At 50.8% G+C, this 16,479-nt stretch overlaps 1 long non-coding RNA gene across 1 annotated transcript; it reads right to left on the bottom strand.

The window, feature by feature from the left end:
• Positions 1 to 3,542: 3,542 nt before the first annotated feature.
• On the bottom strand, positions 3,543 to 12,636 carry LOC308349389. Its single transcript, XR_013967445.1, has 2 exons — positions 12,390 to 12,636; positions 3,543 to 4,029 (listed from the first exon to the last, which is right to left on the bottom strand). It is a non-coding gene; the product is annotated as an uncharacterized lncRNA (long non-coding RNA).
• Positions 12,637 to 16,479: the final 3,843 nt, after the last annotated feature.

Genomic DNA, 16,479 nt, shown 5'->3' with positions numbered 1-16,479 from the left:
TTTTATTTATTTGAGAGAGACAGAGAGCAGTGAGTGGGCTGAGGGGCACAGGGAGAAGCAGGCTTTCCACTGAGCAGAGAGCCAGACATGGGGCTTGATCCTAGGACTCTGGGATCATGATCTGAGCTGAAGGCGAGATGCTTAACCAACTGAGCCACCCAGGAGCCCCCATTCTTCTCTTTAAAGGGACACTTTGACCTTTTAAAGTACCATACCTGCTTTAGGGTTTTGGTAGGTAGCTTTTATAGGGTTTTCAAAAGTTTTTTTAAGTAAGCTAGAAATTTTGTCCTTTTTTTAGTCAGTGTTGAGTATTCTTGATCGCTTTTTGTGCATTTACTTAGAAAATCACATTTTTCTCTCCTTTAATCTGCTAGTTGGTAAATAAATATTCTCAGGTTAAACTATTTTTGCATTCCTAGAATAAACCTAACTTGGTCATGATGCAATTATATATATATATATATATATATATATATATATATATTATACATTGCTGAAACTTTAAAAAAATGTGGTAAAATATACATAACATGAAATTGACCACTTTTGCCACTTTTTAGTGTACAATTCAGAGGCACTAAGTACATTCACATAGTTATACAACCATCACCACCATCCATCACGTGAATTCTTTCATCTTCCCATACTGAATCTCTGTACCCATTAGAAGATAACCCTCCATGCCTCCCTTTCCCCCAGCCCCTGGCGAACACCTTTGTACTTTCTGTCCCTATGGACTGGACTGCTGTAGGTTCCTCATACAAATTTGTCATTTTGTGATGGGCTTACTTCCTTTAGCATGAAGTCCTCAAGGTTCCTCCATGTTACAGGATATCAGAATTCCCTCCTTTTTAAAAAGCTGAATGATACTCCATTATATGCATAGATCACATTTTGTTTCATTTTATCACATAATATTCCATTATATGTATATATGACATTTTTTGTTTTGTGCGTATATCACATTTTGTTTGTTATCACATTTGTTTTTTCACAGACTTGCATTTGTTTTTCTGTCAACTGACACATGGGTTGCTTCTACCTTTTGGCTGTTGTGAATAACGTTGCTCTTCCAGACCATGTTCTCAGTTCTTTTGGGTACATAGCAAGGAGTGGAATTGCTGAATTGTATAGTAATTCTATTTTTAATTTTGTAAGAGAATGCTGTACTGCACTCTGTAGCGACTGTGTTATTTTATATTCCTTCCCAACAGCAGATCGGAAGGGTTCCAATTTCTCCATATCCCCAACAATGCTTGTTATCATCTGTTTGTCATTTTTTTGTTATTTTTAAAATAATATCCATTCTAACAGGTGTGCAGTGGTATCTCATTGTGGTTTTGCATTGATTTGCATTTCACTAATGATCTTTTCATGTGCTTCTTGGTCATTTGTACATCTTCTTTGAAGAAATACCTATTCACATCCTCTGCCCATCTTAAAATCTGGTTTTTGTTACTGTTGTTGAGTTGTAGGAGTTTATATACTCTGGATAGGAACCCTTTATCTGTTGTATAACTTGCAAAGATTTTCTCCCATTCCAGGGATCGCCTTTTCACTCTGTAGATACTATTCTTTGGTGCACAGGACTTGTTGATTTCAATGCAGTCCAGTTCATCTATTTTTTTCTTTTGTGTCTTCTGCTTTTGGTGTCATATCCAAAGAAATCACCGCCAGATCCAATGTCATGAATATTTTCTTCTGTTTTCTGTTCTTCTGTTTTCTTCTAAGAGTTTTATAATTTTAGCTCTTATGCTTGGGTCTTGATCCATTTTGTGTTAATATTTATATATGGGGTAAGCTGAGAGTCCAGTATCACTCGTTTGCATGTGGATAGACAGTTTTCCCATGAATTTGGGTTTGATCCAATTTTAGTTAAGTTTAGTTAAGACTTCTGCATCTGAGAGCTGCTACTTTGATTCAACCTTTGATTGATTGCTGGAATCATTTCACTATGCTTTCTGACAGGTGGTCACTTAGCTTGGGCTTGATGCTTCCAGTGACAAGACGCTCACAACTTCATAAAGTGGTTTTTCCCCTGGTAGAACTATTGTATCTGGTAGGAAAAAAATATTAATTTGTGGCACACACCTTCTTCCCTGTACCGTTCATCTTTTGGTCCTGGTTTGTTTTCTGGGGCTGTAAGAAGATAAGCATTCTTTCCCAAAGTACAGTACTTTGACTTCAGTAAATTACAGAACTACATGATAAGCAACTATATGTCAGGTTTTAAGGTCGATCATATTTACTCCATGAAGCAATTGATTAACAAGTCTTATTACTGATTCCTATTTTGTGGACGAAGCAAATAAGGCTTGAAGAGCTTATAATTTTCACAAGGTCAGTTATCCAAATGGTAGCATTGATATTTCAAAGGCAGTGGCCTTGACTGTTTTGCCAAGCTGACCCTCTCCTCACCCCCAGCAGCCTCATCCCCAACAGCCAGCTCCTTTGGTTCTTTAATTATTCTTCAAAGGATATGGTTTTCTCATCCTGTCCCATCCTGACACAGGAGGTGTCTTTTTTTTTTTTTTAAAGATTGTATTTATTTATTTGACCGACAGAGATCACAAGTAGGCAAAGAAGCAGGCAGAGAGAGAGGGGGAAACAGGCTCCCCGCTGAGCAGAGAGCCCTATGCGGGGCTCGATCCCGGGACCCTGGGACGAGGACCCAAGCTGAAGGCAGAAGCTTTAACCCCACTGAGCCACCCAAGTGCCCAGGAGCTGTCTTTATATATATTTTGGATATTAATTCCTTACCAGATACATGATTTGCAAATACTTTCTCCCTTTCCATACATCGCTGTTTCATTTTGTTGATGGTTTCCTTTTATGTACAGAAGTTTTTTTTGTTTAATGTAGTCCCATCTGTTTATTTTTTTGTTGTCTTTGCTTTTGGTCCTCCCTGATGTCACATGAAATCAGATGATAGGCGTAGACAGCTGCTGCCAAGTAAAACCTCTAGAACTTAGTTGTGTCATATTCCCCTAAGGCAGCTCTCCCCAGCAACACTATCCAGGTGATTTATTTTTAACCAATGTGGAGGATTTCTCATTCCTCTTCATCAAGTTCAGACATTTCTCCAAATCCATGTGGCTCTTGATCCTGCCATTACTGAATAGCTCACACCTGTGCAGCACTCACAATGTGCCAGGCACTAAGTCCTTTCTGTATATTAGCACAGAAAATCCCCACAACATCCCAATGACATTACCTATTATTATCATCCCGCTTTTGCCAATTAAAAAAAAAAAACAACAACAAAAACACAGTCACAGAGCAGTTAAGTAATTCACCTAAGGTCACACAGCTAGCCCGTGGCAGAACCAGAATTCAAGCCCAGGAAGCTGGGCTCCAGAATTTGTCCTCTCAGCCTCTACACCGTGCTACCTCCAAACAGTTGACAATCTCAGCTAGCTTTTTGGGGCCCCAAAAGATTGCCGCACACTTAGGGACCTCTTTTTTTTTTTTTTTTTTTTTAACGAAGAGAGAACAGAGGAAGGGCCCAGAGTCTTCGAAAGGCAACAGTATTATACACTATAATGGTTTATTTCATTCCGTTTATTTTCCCATTGCTTTCTACTTACAATACTGGTGTTTCATTTGGTAGTAATAACACTTCATAAGATAAATCTAAATGAAAATAAGTGATTTGATGTAGGAAGAATATTAAGTAAGAGTACAGGTGGTTTTCAGATATGACAAAAATCATAATGGTCGTAGGAAAATCAGGGATCTTTGGAAAGATCATATGCAGTCAAGTTAGGTGAGGCTGTGCAGCAGTGACTGAAAGGCCCCTTCTCAAGGGCTTAACGCGCCTGAGCGAACCGCTCACTCACGGTACCTGCCCGTCAGGGGCCAGCAGGGGGCGCTCCTCATCCACACTTGCTTCCCGAGGTACCCAGCGCCGGCTCTTCAAGCTCCTCCTGCCCAGGTGTGACCCACGGTCTTTCCGCTCTCGTTTCATTGGCCAGAACATGTCCCATGGTCACCTCTAACTTCAGAGGAAGCAAGAAAGTGGTCATGTGCCTGAAATGAGTGAAGTAGAGCAGTTGAGAACAGCCCATAGATGACTATGCAGAAAGGAGTCTGAAAGACAGGTCTAGAATGGTAAACTGAGTCATTGGGTTGGACCTGTCTCAGACCACTATGACTTGCCTCACCCAGGGGTCTTCACACCTGTTCTCAGAGAAGGGATTCTGGTCCACCAAGGAGAAGAGGGTCTGACAATACCTTTCTCTTAAGGAAATACTGCTCCTTTAGGCTTCCTTCGGGGTGGGAATGCTGTTACTTCATAAAGCAGTGTGGGTTGAACTGTGCGGTCGTGCTTTGTTGCTTCCCTGAAGGTAGATGAAACAATGTGAACTTCCACTGAGATAGGATTTGGTTCTGTCACTACTTGGAAAAGCTTTCCAAGGAAGGGAGTTGCAAAGGAGAGGAACTCAAGGATAGTGTCCAAGGAACGATTTTCCAGGCAAAGAAAAAAGAATGTGCAAAGACCCTGAGGCAGAAAGACCAGCAAACGAAAGGCCAGTGTCGCTACAGATACTGGGGTTGGTGTGAGTGGACTAAAATGGGGTTGGAGATGTAGGGATATAGACACAAGGTCATCAAGACCTCATAGCCCAGGGGAGTTTTGAATTTTGTGAGTTTAATGATAAATGCACAGGAAGCCATAAAAATTTCAGTAAGGGAGGGACCTGAACCAGTCTGCGTGTAAAGGATCATCCCTGGCCCCTGGGTGAAGAGTAGGTGGTAGGGGAACCAGCGTCTGGGAGAATAGAAGAGAAGAGACGTTTGCAGATCTCCAGAGATGATATTGATGTGGACAGCATTGGCTGTGGTGGAGACGAAAACACGGTGAAAATCTGAGATACACGTGGAGGTAGCAAGAACTGGATTTTCTGACGATTTGGGAAGGACGGGAGGAAGAACACAAAGATAGTGACTCCCTTGGTTTGGGCCTGAATAACTGAGACGAGCGTGGGGTGATGAACTAGGACAGTTAACACTGGCAAGATTGATACTGTTCTTTCAAAGACTGAGAAAGGGGGAGTGTATTGTCCTTCACAAACCTCGTACCGGAACTCCAGGTGTGTCTATTCCAAACAAAGGTCATACTTTCCCCATTCTCCCAGACCTGTACATGAATTTTTATAATGGGGAATATTTATTGCTTTTACTACCATTCAGTGTTAAAATACATAGATGCCCCTGAATGCAAATGTAGACTTCCAACGAAGCCAGCACAAAGCTTGGGACCCTACTTAAAGACGCCGGCACTTTGGGACCAGGTGTTGGGAATACACATTTCACAGCTGATGTAAGGGCGACGCCATACCAGCCTTGGGGAACAAGTTTCAAAATCTTGCTTTCCGATTGGTGCAGTGGCCAAATGCTGCTGTGTGATTGGAGGAATGTTCCGTGCCGACCTGCCTGGGTTTGGAGCGATGTAGTCCGTCTTGGCCTTTGATTGGTGGGATTGTAATGCTACTTCCTGTGATTGGTTAAAACCCGTGAGGTTACTGAAAAGTTTCTAAACGCCAGTCCAGCATCGGCCACTAGGTGGAGCCCGGGATGCGCACAGCGAGGCGCTGCAGGGAGTCTGGGCCGCTTCTTCCCTGACGCCCTCCGCCCTCCGCCCTCCGGTCCTGCCCAAGTACTAGTTCTGACCTGTGCCCTCAGGCAACCGCGGGACAAGGGTGGGGGTACGGGTGCGGGGGACGGTGTTAGAACTCTCAGCTCCAGTCCGGGTGGCCACGCTTCTCTGCACAGCCCCTTTGGCCCCTTCCCCTGGCTCCCGGCCCCACAGAGGACCTTGGCTGACCGACGGGTGGGGCTGCGGGTTCCGGAAGGTTTGTGAAGGCCGAGATCCAAAATGCAAAATTGTGGAGTCTGTCAAAGACGCAGCAGCGCCTCCTCCCTCCACTGTGCCCTTTCCCCGCCTCGGAGCCCTCCTCTCGAGTTCTACAGCCTCTGTCGCGCCCTTTTCAAATCCTTTAAGGACTTTTCCAAAGGTGCATCTCATTGAAGCCTAGGACTGGCCATGCGGGTCAGGGCCACTGGCTGGAGATCACCCTGTCCAAAGACGCCCCTGTCATACCTGCCATTTCAATGTCTTGCCGCGGCATTTCATCACTATTTGAAATTCTCGTTTTAAAAGTCTGTTTCCTTGCTTCCTGTCTCTCCATCACACCTCTGCGCCAAAATGTAAGCTCCGTGAGGGAGGGAGTGGAGAGGGCCAGAATGTCCAGTGACATATGAATTTGAGATAATCGGCAACTTATTTTTTTAAGTATGTTTCATGTGTTATTTGGTACATATTTATACTAAAAAAAATCATTGTTTATCTTAAATTCAGATGTCCCTGGGCATCCTGTATTTTTATTTGCTAAAACTGCCATCCTGAGGGGAGTGGCCCTTGCCTATTGGCTTCGCATCTGTGTCTCCACACCTGCAACAGTGCACATGGGAAGTGGTGAATACATGTTAAATGACGGGGGGCATAAATTCCTTCCTTCATTCACTCATCCATCCGACCCGTTATGTGAAGTACCAGCTGGGGCCTGGGAATCGAACGGTAAATGGGACACGGTCCAATGGAGGAGGTAGTAACCACCATCTGATTATACTGTGGTTATGCAAAGTGGTGGGAGCTGTATGAGCACCGAGGAGAAGCCAGCAGGGCTGCTGGAGGAAGACGACAAAGATGGGACTTGGAGGGGGGAAGGAGAGAAAAGAAAGGTGTGACAGTCTGGGCAAAAGCCTTGGCATGTGCAAAGGCTAGAGCCAAGGGGAAGCTGTGGGATTCTGAAAGCTTCGAGTGGTGGAGTGGGGGGCAGATGTGCAATGAGGTGGGGCACTTGGAAATCAGCTGAGGAGGAGGCTCGTTCACTGACCGTCTGTACCTATCAGTCAGGCACAGTGGCAATGCTACTGTGGTTGGTTGGTATCACTGTGCCCATTACACAGATGAGGAGACTGAGGCTTAGGGAAATGAAATGCCTGGTCTAGGTTTACAGTGTGAGCGGGAAAAGCTGAGCTTCAAACTCATGTCTGTCAGACTCTGAAGCCTGCACTGTTCTGGAAAAGCACCTGGGTTAAGGACTAGAACCCAAATTAGAGGATGAAGAAACTGAGCCTCAGAAAGGTGACAGGGCTGTCCCTGTGAATATGGCTCCTTCAGTTTCACAGGAACCCCACCCCTCAGTCAGCCAAAGTCCTCCTCCTGATGGAGGCAGTGTGAGGGGTATGAGACCTCGGGAGGGCCTCGGCAGGACCCAGGAGTCAAGGCTGCTGTACTTCCTGCTCCTGTTTGGGTTGGGTCTCCAGGACCCCCTTGCTGAGCCCTATGGCTAATTCCTTGCATGGGTCCTGGGCGGGTCCACCATTTCCATGGATACCGCCTCCTACCATCCCTGAAATCTCATTGTGACCAGTATTAAGAGATTAACACTGCCTGGCAGCCCTCCGAGGGTATTGGGTGCCAGGGTGGCGGCAGGAGCCCCCTCAAGGATGAAGAGGTTGCTCACTGTGCGGGACCCCATAGCACCAGGAGGAGGATGTCAGACTGGGGCCAGGGCTTCCCCCGGCACCCCCCAGGTATGGTTCTGACTCCACAGCTACCTGGACAGGAGCACGGGGTGGCAGAAGCGAGACACAGGACCCAGGGGAGGAGTCCAGATTTGGGAGCAGTACAGAGGCCTCGTACCCTGAGCCGCCAAGCCAGAAAGGCCCAGGGTTCTTGATGGGCAGATGCCGTCCTGATCAAGGCAGGTCCAGATTCCTTCCATGAGGAGAAGGGAGCCTTACAGAGTCTTTTAGCTAAAGACCAACTACCTCATCTTCCTTTAACAGTTCGGGAAACTGATGCAGAGAAGGAAAGTGGCCAGTCAGTCAGTTAGTGGCCTGAAGCCGGTGGACAGTTTCAAGGCAGCCCTGAGGTCACCTGGGCAGAAAACACTGGTTAAGATGGCATTGCCCCCCTGTGCCTTGAATTCCAAGTGCTCCTCCCTGACCTCCAGGAAGGGGATCCCCTTGGTCTCTGTCTTCTGGGCCTGTCCCATGGACCATGCCTCCTTCCCTCCCCATCCTGACCTTCCCTGCCTCCCACACAGCCTGATGCTGGTAGAGAGTTCCTGCTAGTCTCCACGCCACCAGAGGACATGGCCACCAGGCCCTAACTGTCCCATCCAGGGGACATCCCCTGGCTGGGTCACCATCTGGAAGACTGTGGACATTTTTTTGTTCCCTGCTTCAACCTCTCTGTGTCTTTGTGTGTGGGTGGGGGAGGGGTGACCAGACACAGTGGGTGTCCTGACAGCCCACCCCCGTGTCACCTCCTGCCGGGCCAGCCTGGAAATTGAGGTCTGGCTTCGAAACTCACTGGGCCAGGTTTCCTGGAAGGCCACATTGGGGCAGGGGACAAACACGGGTCTGGAGCCAGGTCGGGATAGCTCAAACACTCAGCAGTCTGAGCCTCAGTTTCCTCAGCAGTGGAGGAGGGCAGCAACCCTTCCTTCCTCAGAGCTTGCTCTCAGCTGCAATGGAAGAGAGTGTAGTCTGCTAGTAAAGACCAAAGGAAAGTGGGGAACAGCGCTGGGGGCGGGGGCGGGGCGCTAATCCAGGACCTTGGATGCTGCTGGGTTTGCAGGAAGCAAGCCTGGAAGAGGCTAGTGGCCTGTGGTGAGGAGGGGGAGTGGCCTGGTGGGTAGCTGGGGAGGGGACCAAGACTTCTCAAAATGCACCTTTTTTTTTTTTTTTAAGATTTTATTTTTATTTATATGACAGAGAGAGAGAGAGATCACAAGTAGGCAGCGAGGCAGGCAAGGGGTGGGGGGGAAGCAGGGTCCCTGCCGAGCAGAGATCCCAATGCGGGGCTCGATCCTAGGACCCTGAGATCATGATCTGAGCCGAAGGCAGAAGCTTAACCCACTGAGCCAGCCAGGCGCCCAAAGTGCACCTTCTTTATTGTTTTGATTTTTGAACCACATGAATGTAATACCGATTCCAAAAAATAAAAATTTAAATAAATGAGGTAAAATATCAAGTGATAGTAATAATCACAAGTCCTCAATAATATGAAAGGCGTGCAGCCAAGACAGAGACCAGAGTATGAGGACTTGACATAAGGAACTGAGAAGGCCTGCCTCCGAGGCTCTGAGTTTTTGACCTGGAAAGGCCCTTTGTTTCAAGCCAATCTCATTTTGCCAATAGCAAAATACTGGTCATTGGTACCAAGAATCGGGAGCTCCCTACATGCCGGCCACAGAGCCAGGTACTGTCTGAATATCATTGCACTGAGTGGGCATTCTGACTTGACAGGAAGGTATCATCATTCCCATTTTATAGATGGGGAAACTGAGCCTCACTGAAGTTGTAGCTCGTGAGCTGCAAAACGTGGATGCATATCTAGGCCTTTCTAGCTCCCACCGTGGGTCTCAATCTTGGCTGCACATCAGAATCACCTAGGGACTTGAAAAAATACTGATGCCTAGTACCCACCCGCCCCAATCCCCAGATTTGATCGCTGGTCTGGGGTGGGGCCTGGGCATCAGTATTTTTTTAAAGGTCCCAGGTGATTCTAATTCACCATCAGGGTCGAAGCTGGGCTTTATGCTAGACAACTTTTCAAACAGGAAACCAAGGCCAGGGAAGGATATGACCTTGCCTAAGGTCACACAGTGGTTGGAAGCAGAGCTGAGGCAGGACTTTTATGGAGCTTTTGTGAAAATAAACGAGGCACTCTCCTCTGGGCAGATAAATCTCTACGGGCATTTGGTTTGGTAGGTGGAACAGAGAACCTTTGTGCAGTGAGCAACCTGTACAACTATATGCAGCAACCCTGGCCTGAGTCTCAGGACTCCCAAACCCTACATCTCAGTGACACTCAGGCAGATCCCTGGGGCCCTTCAGTACCTGGGTGCAGGGGGACCCAGGGTTGTTCCCAGGTTAGGGGTTCATCCCTTACACCATGACCAGGGCCTGGGCCGGGCAGGAGCTTGCTATCATCCACCAGGCCCCACAGGGGCTGAGCAGGCCCCATCTCACTCCGAAGGTCACTTCTCCAGATAAAGTCAGGAACATAACCCAGAGGGAGGAGGGATATACACAGGAGGGACAACAACAGCCTCAGCCCAGAGTCACAAGCCACCTGGCAGGAGGCAGCCCTCAGGCAGGCCCCGCCCCCACAGACCCAAGTCCTCCTGGCTTCCCTCCTGATCACTCTCCAGACCATACGCTCTACCCTGCCTCCCGAGCCCTGTGGTCAGCATCTCCCACAATGCCCTGCTCTCGGGCCAGCGTGCCTTCCATGTCCCTCCGTCATCACCCACCGTGTTCTCTGCTTCTGGATGTTCCTGCAGCCCAGGATGTCACCTCGTCCAGGAATCCATCCCTGACCACCCCAGCCCAGAGACAGACCTGCCTGCCTTAGGCCTCCTCCAGGCCTCACAGTCCATGCACACAGCCCACACGTGCCTCGGGGTGGAGGCCAGCTTGCCTTGGGGGCACTGAGTGTCAGCCCTGAAAGGGCAGGGTGGCCCCGGGGTGAAGAGCACAGACTCTGGAGCTGGGCTGCTCAGGTTGGAAGCACAGCTCTTGTTCCTCATATGTTGTATGAGCTCAGAGCCCATGGCCCAGACCCTCTGTGCCTCAAGTCTGCAAAATGGTGATAAAATGACTGGCTACTTCATCCACTGGTTGTAAGGCTTAATGAGTTAACCCATGTAAAGCCCCCTGGACAGCTGCATTACCATCAGCCGCGGCTGTCCACGCTCCGCTTCCTCCTCCTCACAAGCCCGGGAGGTAGGTATGGTTATTCCCACCCACAGGTGAGGAAACAGAGTCAGGGAAGGGCCCTGCAGCTTTCTCTGGGGCCTGACGCCTCCAGAGGGAGGACGTGGCTGAGGCAGGTTCCAGCTTGGAGCCTCTGGGTTACAGCTCAGGGCTGTTCCATGGAGGGTCCCCAGGGCCCAGGGTCAGGTGAACTCCCCAGATTCTAGGTGATCCAGGTACCTGTCTGCCTCCAGCCAGCCTCAGGGAGAGGGGCTGAATGGCAGAGCAGGACGTTTTCAGTATATCTTGTATACTAATGTCCAGAGCACATCACTGAGTGCAGAGAGAGCCCTGTCTTGTCAGGCTGGCTGGAGACTCAGAATACCTAGGGTAGCCTTCTGTCCCCGGACAAGGACGCCCCCGACCCCACAGTCTGCATAAGGAAATGAGGGGATGAGGCTGGCCCAGCATCTTTCCAGTTCCCACCATTGGCGGGCTCTAGCTCTACGTTTCAAAGGGAATATTAAAGGGAGGGCATCTAAGAGCCTGAGAGGCACTGGGTGAAGCGGGGCCTGTGCCTCCCCTGCCAGGCTCCTGGGAGCCTCAGATCCCGTTTGAAAGACCCGGGGCCCTCCTCAGCACTCTCCAGGCTCTGACGCTGCAGGATTCTAGAATCCCGTGCTCAAAGCTGCCGCTGTGCACCCCTGTTTGTAAAGCTCTCCCCCCAGCTGCCTTTATCTCTCTTTGGTAACAGAGCAAATTTGCTCAGGACCCAGAGCAGGGGCAACAAGCAGACTGTTGACTCTTGAGCAAAACCGACCCCGTGGAGAGCGGGAGAGAAGGCACTGAATGTGCGTGGGGAGGCCAGCAGCCTCTTGCATAACCCGGGTGGCCTCCTGTCCACCCAGGCCTTTTCAGGGTTAGGGGTGAGGCAAACCGCAAACTCATGCCCAGTTAATTTTTTAAGGCAAAATCAACAGGCTCAGCAATGATTAGCAGGCGAGTAAGTTCGTCTTAATCAGACTGAGGAGAGGGAGGAAGGAGGCTTCTGGGGGCCCAAGGATGAGGCTCGGTTATCAGTTAACCACATGAATGTTGTTTCCTTCCAAATCCACTGGCCTTCAGCCCTGAGCTCCCTCATCTTCCTCTCGGAAGTACTCCTGTGGCAACCCCGTGGCCATCAGCGACTGAGGGAACAAACGCTTTACCGTGCAGGGTCCCCAGGAGGCACTGCCAGGGCCCTTGAGGGCTGGGATGAGGGGCAGGGCTCCTCACAGAGCTTGGGGTCTTCTTTTGAAGGCCGAGCCCCACCCCCCTCCAGCTCCCTCCACTGCTGTGTGGCCTTGAGCAGGACCCTTCCACCCTCTGGGGCTCAGGAAGGGGCCTGAGGTCTGTGGTTCAACCTGCAGCTAGCTGCCACTGCCCTGGGCGCCTCAGTGTCTCCATCCACCAAATGGGTGGGCTGGTTGAGACCCCCTTTCCAGTCTTAAAGTTCTGTGAGGTCATGACTGGATTAGGCCAATGTGGCCTTATCCAGGTGAGGAGGGTGGTATGGGCAGTGTTTTAGGAATTCAAGGGGGAGGGAGGGTGCCCAAAAAAGGGAGGGGGCCTACCTGATTATCTGCTGTTGGTACCAGCAAGCGACAGATCCCAGCTCCAGGAAGAGAGCTGTCCTCTCAGATGGGAGGCAGGGGTCCCTGTCGGGTGGGGTGGTCTCTGTCTGTAGGAGTGGCCTGGCAGACCCCAGCTGGCCCAGGACCCCTCCCCTGGCCTCAAGTTCTACCCAGGGAAGCGGCAGGGCCAGGCCAGCCCTGGGCCTGCTGGCTGCCTGGACTGGAGTTTGGTCAGTGGTTGGGGACCTATATTGTGAGAAAGTTTAGGACTTTGTCCACAAACTGGAATTTGAAATTTCAAAGGGGCGAAACTGGAGGGCCCTACCCCAGAGTGGAGATGGCTCTTGGCTTCTTTCCCCCACGACTTTTGTTCTTTGTCTTGATAAGTCTGGGTTCCCTGCACCACTCCCCGGCGGGGGGCAGGGGTAGGGCGAGGAAAGACGAGATAGTGGGGTGGTAAGCGCCCAGGGGAAGCCAAGATGGCAGGAAGCCTGCGGTGGCAGCTGTCGGGAGGGTGCCTCTGAACTTTCATGTGACCAGGGACATGCTCCTTGGCCCCTCGGATCCCAGAGCTCCAAGGAAGTGATGTGAGGGAATCACCACCTCCCCCCCCAAACAGTCCAGAATTCTGGTGTCCTTTCTGGGATTCCCGGAGGGAGGCAGTATATAGGGGGTGAAGCCCGTGAGCTCTCCAGTCAGACTTGGGCTCCAATGACAGCCCCTCCTGTGTGGGCTTAGGCAAGTCACTCCTTGTCTCTGAGCCTTAGTTTTGCCATCTGCAAAGCACAGTGGATAAAATGAGAACAGTGGTGGAAGGATCTAACCACCGTACTTAGCACAGAATCTCTCCAGAAACATGAGCCATTACTGTGGTTTGAAAGGAAAATGAACTGATCCAGAGTGGCGGTTCTCTTACCCGCTGTCCAGACTGGAGGCTGGGGGGCCCTGCCCACAGCTGGCTCTGAGGCAACCCCTACCCACCCCCACCCCCCGGCTGCCCCAGGTAAGCCCTTCTGCCCTTCTAGAGGCCTCCATCTCTCCATCTACAAGATGAAGGAGTTGGACCTCTCAGTGAGCTCTGAGGTCCTCTGTTGTCTGCTGGGAGCCCCTGCATGTAGAGTGGGCTCAGACAGGCCACGGGGTGGGGCAGAGAGTGAGAGCGGCTGCTGAGCTGATGGTGTGGAGGCTTCAGGTGTGTCCGAGGCGGGGCAGGCCATCCCCAGGGGCTCTTCTGAGCAGGGGTCCTGATTGCCGCCGATCATGTGGGTCAAGGAATCAACCACCAGTGATAATTGTCCCTGTTGTACCAGAGGCCTACACTTGGTCATTTAATGCCCACACCATCCCTGCAAAGAAGGTACCAACCCATGTATCTGATGCCAAAACTAAGGCTGGGAGGGGTGGACCCGATGTCATAGTTTTGGGAAGTTGGCAGTGCCTGGATTTTGGCCTAGCTCTGATTTCAAGGCCTGTAGTTTACCCTTGAAGTGGTGGTTGCGGGGGTGGGGGAGAGGGAAGGAGGTCTAAGAACGCTTATGATATTATTTAATTTAATCTTCACCACAAACTACAAGTTAGTCCTATTTACTAGAGAAACCAAGGATTCAAAAGAATAACCTGCTTGAGATCACAGAGCCAATAGATCTTACGGTGGCGTGTCATTTATATCTGGAAGATACTGTTTGAGGTCAGTTCAGGGTGAAATAGAGCAGGTCTCTAATCAATTATGCAAGTTCATGTGTGGGCAGTTACAGTTCAAGAATGGATAAATTTACATGTGGAGTAGGTTGTGATGTGTGCAGTGTGGACGGGATATGACACAGGTTCTAGACTGTGACTCATAAGCAGCAGATCTCGGGTGTTGTGTGTTTGGTAAAGTGTATGTCACGCTCTGTGTCCTTGGTAGCTTGTCACAGTCACAGGCGGACTGTCCACCTGGTGGTTCTCCTGTATAACGGGTCAGGGATGTGGCGTGCCACGGCTCACCCCAGTGGACCATAGACCTTACTTCATTCAATTGAAGATGTCATCTGGAGACTGAAAAATTGTTATTTTTGTTACCAGTGAACTCTGACATGCTAATAATCACATCCCACCGTTGGTAACGGGGGAGTGTGCCGCTTAGAACTGGTGAGATGCCGTGCGTGTAGGTCACAGACGGCTGGCTTGTAGAAGCAGTAGTGTGTGTGTGGCCTAACCCAGGTGCCAGACAGGTGGCAGGACCCGGGGTCAGCCCTCAGGGGCCCCTCCCAAGGCTGTTCCTTCTTCTCCTATGTGTTTATCCCTCAGTCAGCTCTCCTGCCCAGCTAGCTGTCTCTGGGCTACTGGTGCTGGGGTCTGATGTCCCCGGGGTGGGGTGGGGAGCATGGGAGGAACCTGCCAGTAGCTGAAGTCTCCTTCAGGCCTTTGTCACATTTCTAGGTGCAGACTGCGGGGTGGGGTTGGGGGAAGGTCTCCCTTCCTCCCACCCTGGGGGTCTTGTACAACAGACAGATGGGCCAAGATCTCCCCATTTTACAGGTGGGGAAATCGAGGCCCTGAGAGAGATGTGATTTGAACAAAGTTATACGTATAGTGATAGAACTAGCTCCTAAACCCGGATCTCCTGAAGTCAAGTGCAGCCTCTCTTCTCCTCCAGAACAATCAATTTCCTTTCTTAGCTCCAGGGGAATGATGGAGAGGGGAAGAACGAGGCTACACAGTCTGGAGATGGGGCTTCTAATAATCGGGAGAACGAGGAGGCTGCCGCTGTCCACCCTCACACTCGCACCCCTGCGCCCACTGATCTGCCTGCACAGAAACCGCCCCCCCGCAACCTGTTTGCCCCTTCACTGGTTCACACACCCTCTCACGTATTCACCCACTCACTCCTTGATTCACTCCATCACTAACTCACCCCCTTGCTGTGCGCCCATCGGCGGTCGCTCCTTCACCCACGCTTGCTCCAGCCGCCCGAGGAGGACAGGCTCCCAGGCTCCCAAGTCTAGGCCCTTCTGCCCTCGTCTGAGCTTTCTGCCTCCTGAGTTGTGACCTCCCCTCCCAGGCTATGCGGGGAGCTCTTGGTGTCGAGGGCCCATGGGGTCGGAGGGCATGACAGGAAAGGGGGGAGGCCCGAGGAAGGCAGGCGGGACCCACTGCCGAATCTCAGGGCACCTTGTTATAGAAATCATTAGGGATCTCAGTAACAGCAGAGCATTAAGCCAAACACAGGGACTGAAGTGTGGGGCCCCCGCGACTGCTCAGGTGACAGGCCCACGAGGGTCCCTCTGAGGGAGGCTATGGGTGGAGAGAGTAGGGAGATGGAAATGGGATGGTGGCGGGGGGGGGGGCGTCTAGCGGGGGAGGGTTGGACGCTTGATAGGTCCTGCCTGATACCGTCCCCTTTAACACTCAGGCCACCCTTCAAGGTCAGTTATGCCTTTTGCAGAGGAGGAAACTGAGGCTCCAGGAGGAGAATCATTTACCCAAAGTCATGACTGGTAGGGGGTAGGCGCCTGAGTGTAATCCAGGGCTGTGGGGCTGCAGGCCTCGCCTCCGGCTGTTGAGGGGGGTGGGGAAATAAGTAGGAGGAGGTGAGGGCATTGAGAGAGAGTTGGGGGGGGGTGGTGCTGAGCTGCTGGCTGCTGCTGGGCCTGGTGGTAGCCACAGGGGCTCACGGGAATCAGGAAAGGAGAACCCCAGGTAAGTCCATGCTCCTTCCCAGGGAGATGGGCCATGGGAAGGGAGTTCCCAGGAGGAGGATCCAAAGATTGGTGTCTGGGGCCTGGGATTTGGGTCTTTATTTCTGTGCCATGAGGTGGCTTTATCTCCTCCAGAGCATTGAGGGTAGAAGTCAATGATTTGGGAAGTTACTGAATCAGGGCATCTTGGAGGGGGGGGGGGGGGGGCTGACAGTGTCTCGGCCTATCATCTAGAATGCCTGACTTTGGGCGATAATGGCTTGGGGGAGCGGGTGGCTGAGTCAGGGGTCCGATGAGTGCCGGCGAGTTAGTGAGTTCGTCTTACAGAAATCCGCAACCGAGTATCGGGAGGTTAGGGCCCCAACTGTTATAATGGCACCTGGGTGTCCACCAGAAACCAATAAACAGCC

The sequence above is a fragment of the Martes martes genome, assembly GCF_963455335.1.
Source record: "Martes martes genome assembly, chromosome: 9".
NCBI lineage: Eukaryota > Metazoa > Chordata > Mammalia > Carnivora > Mustelidae > Martes > Martes martes.
The sequence above is the reverse complement of the archived record's forward strand: the minus strand, read 5'-3'. Positions and strand labels throughout refer to the sequence as shown.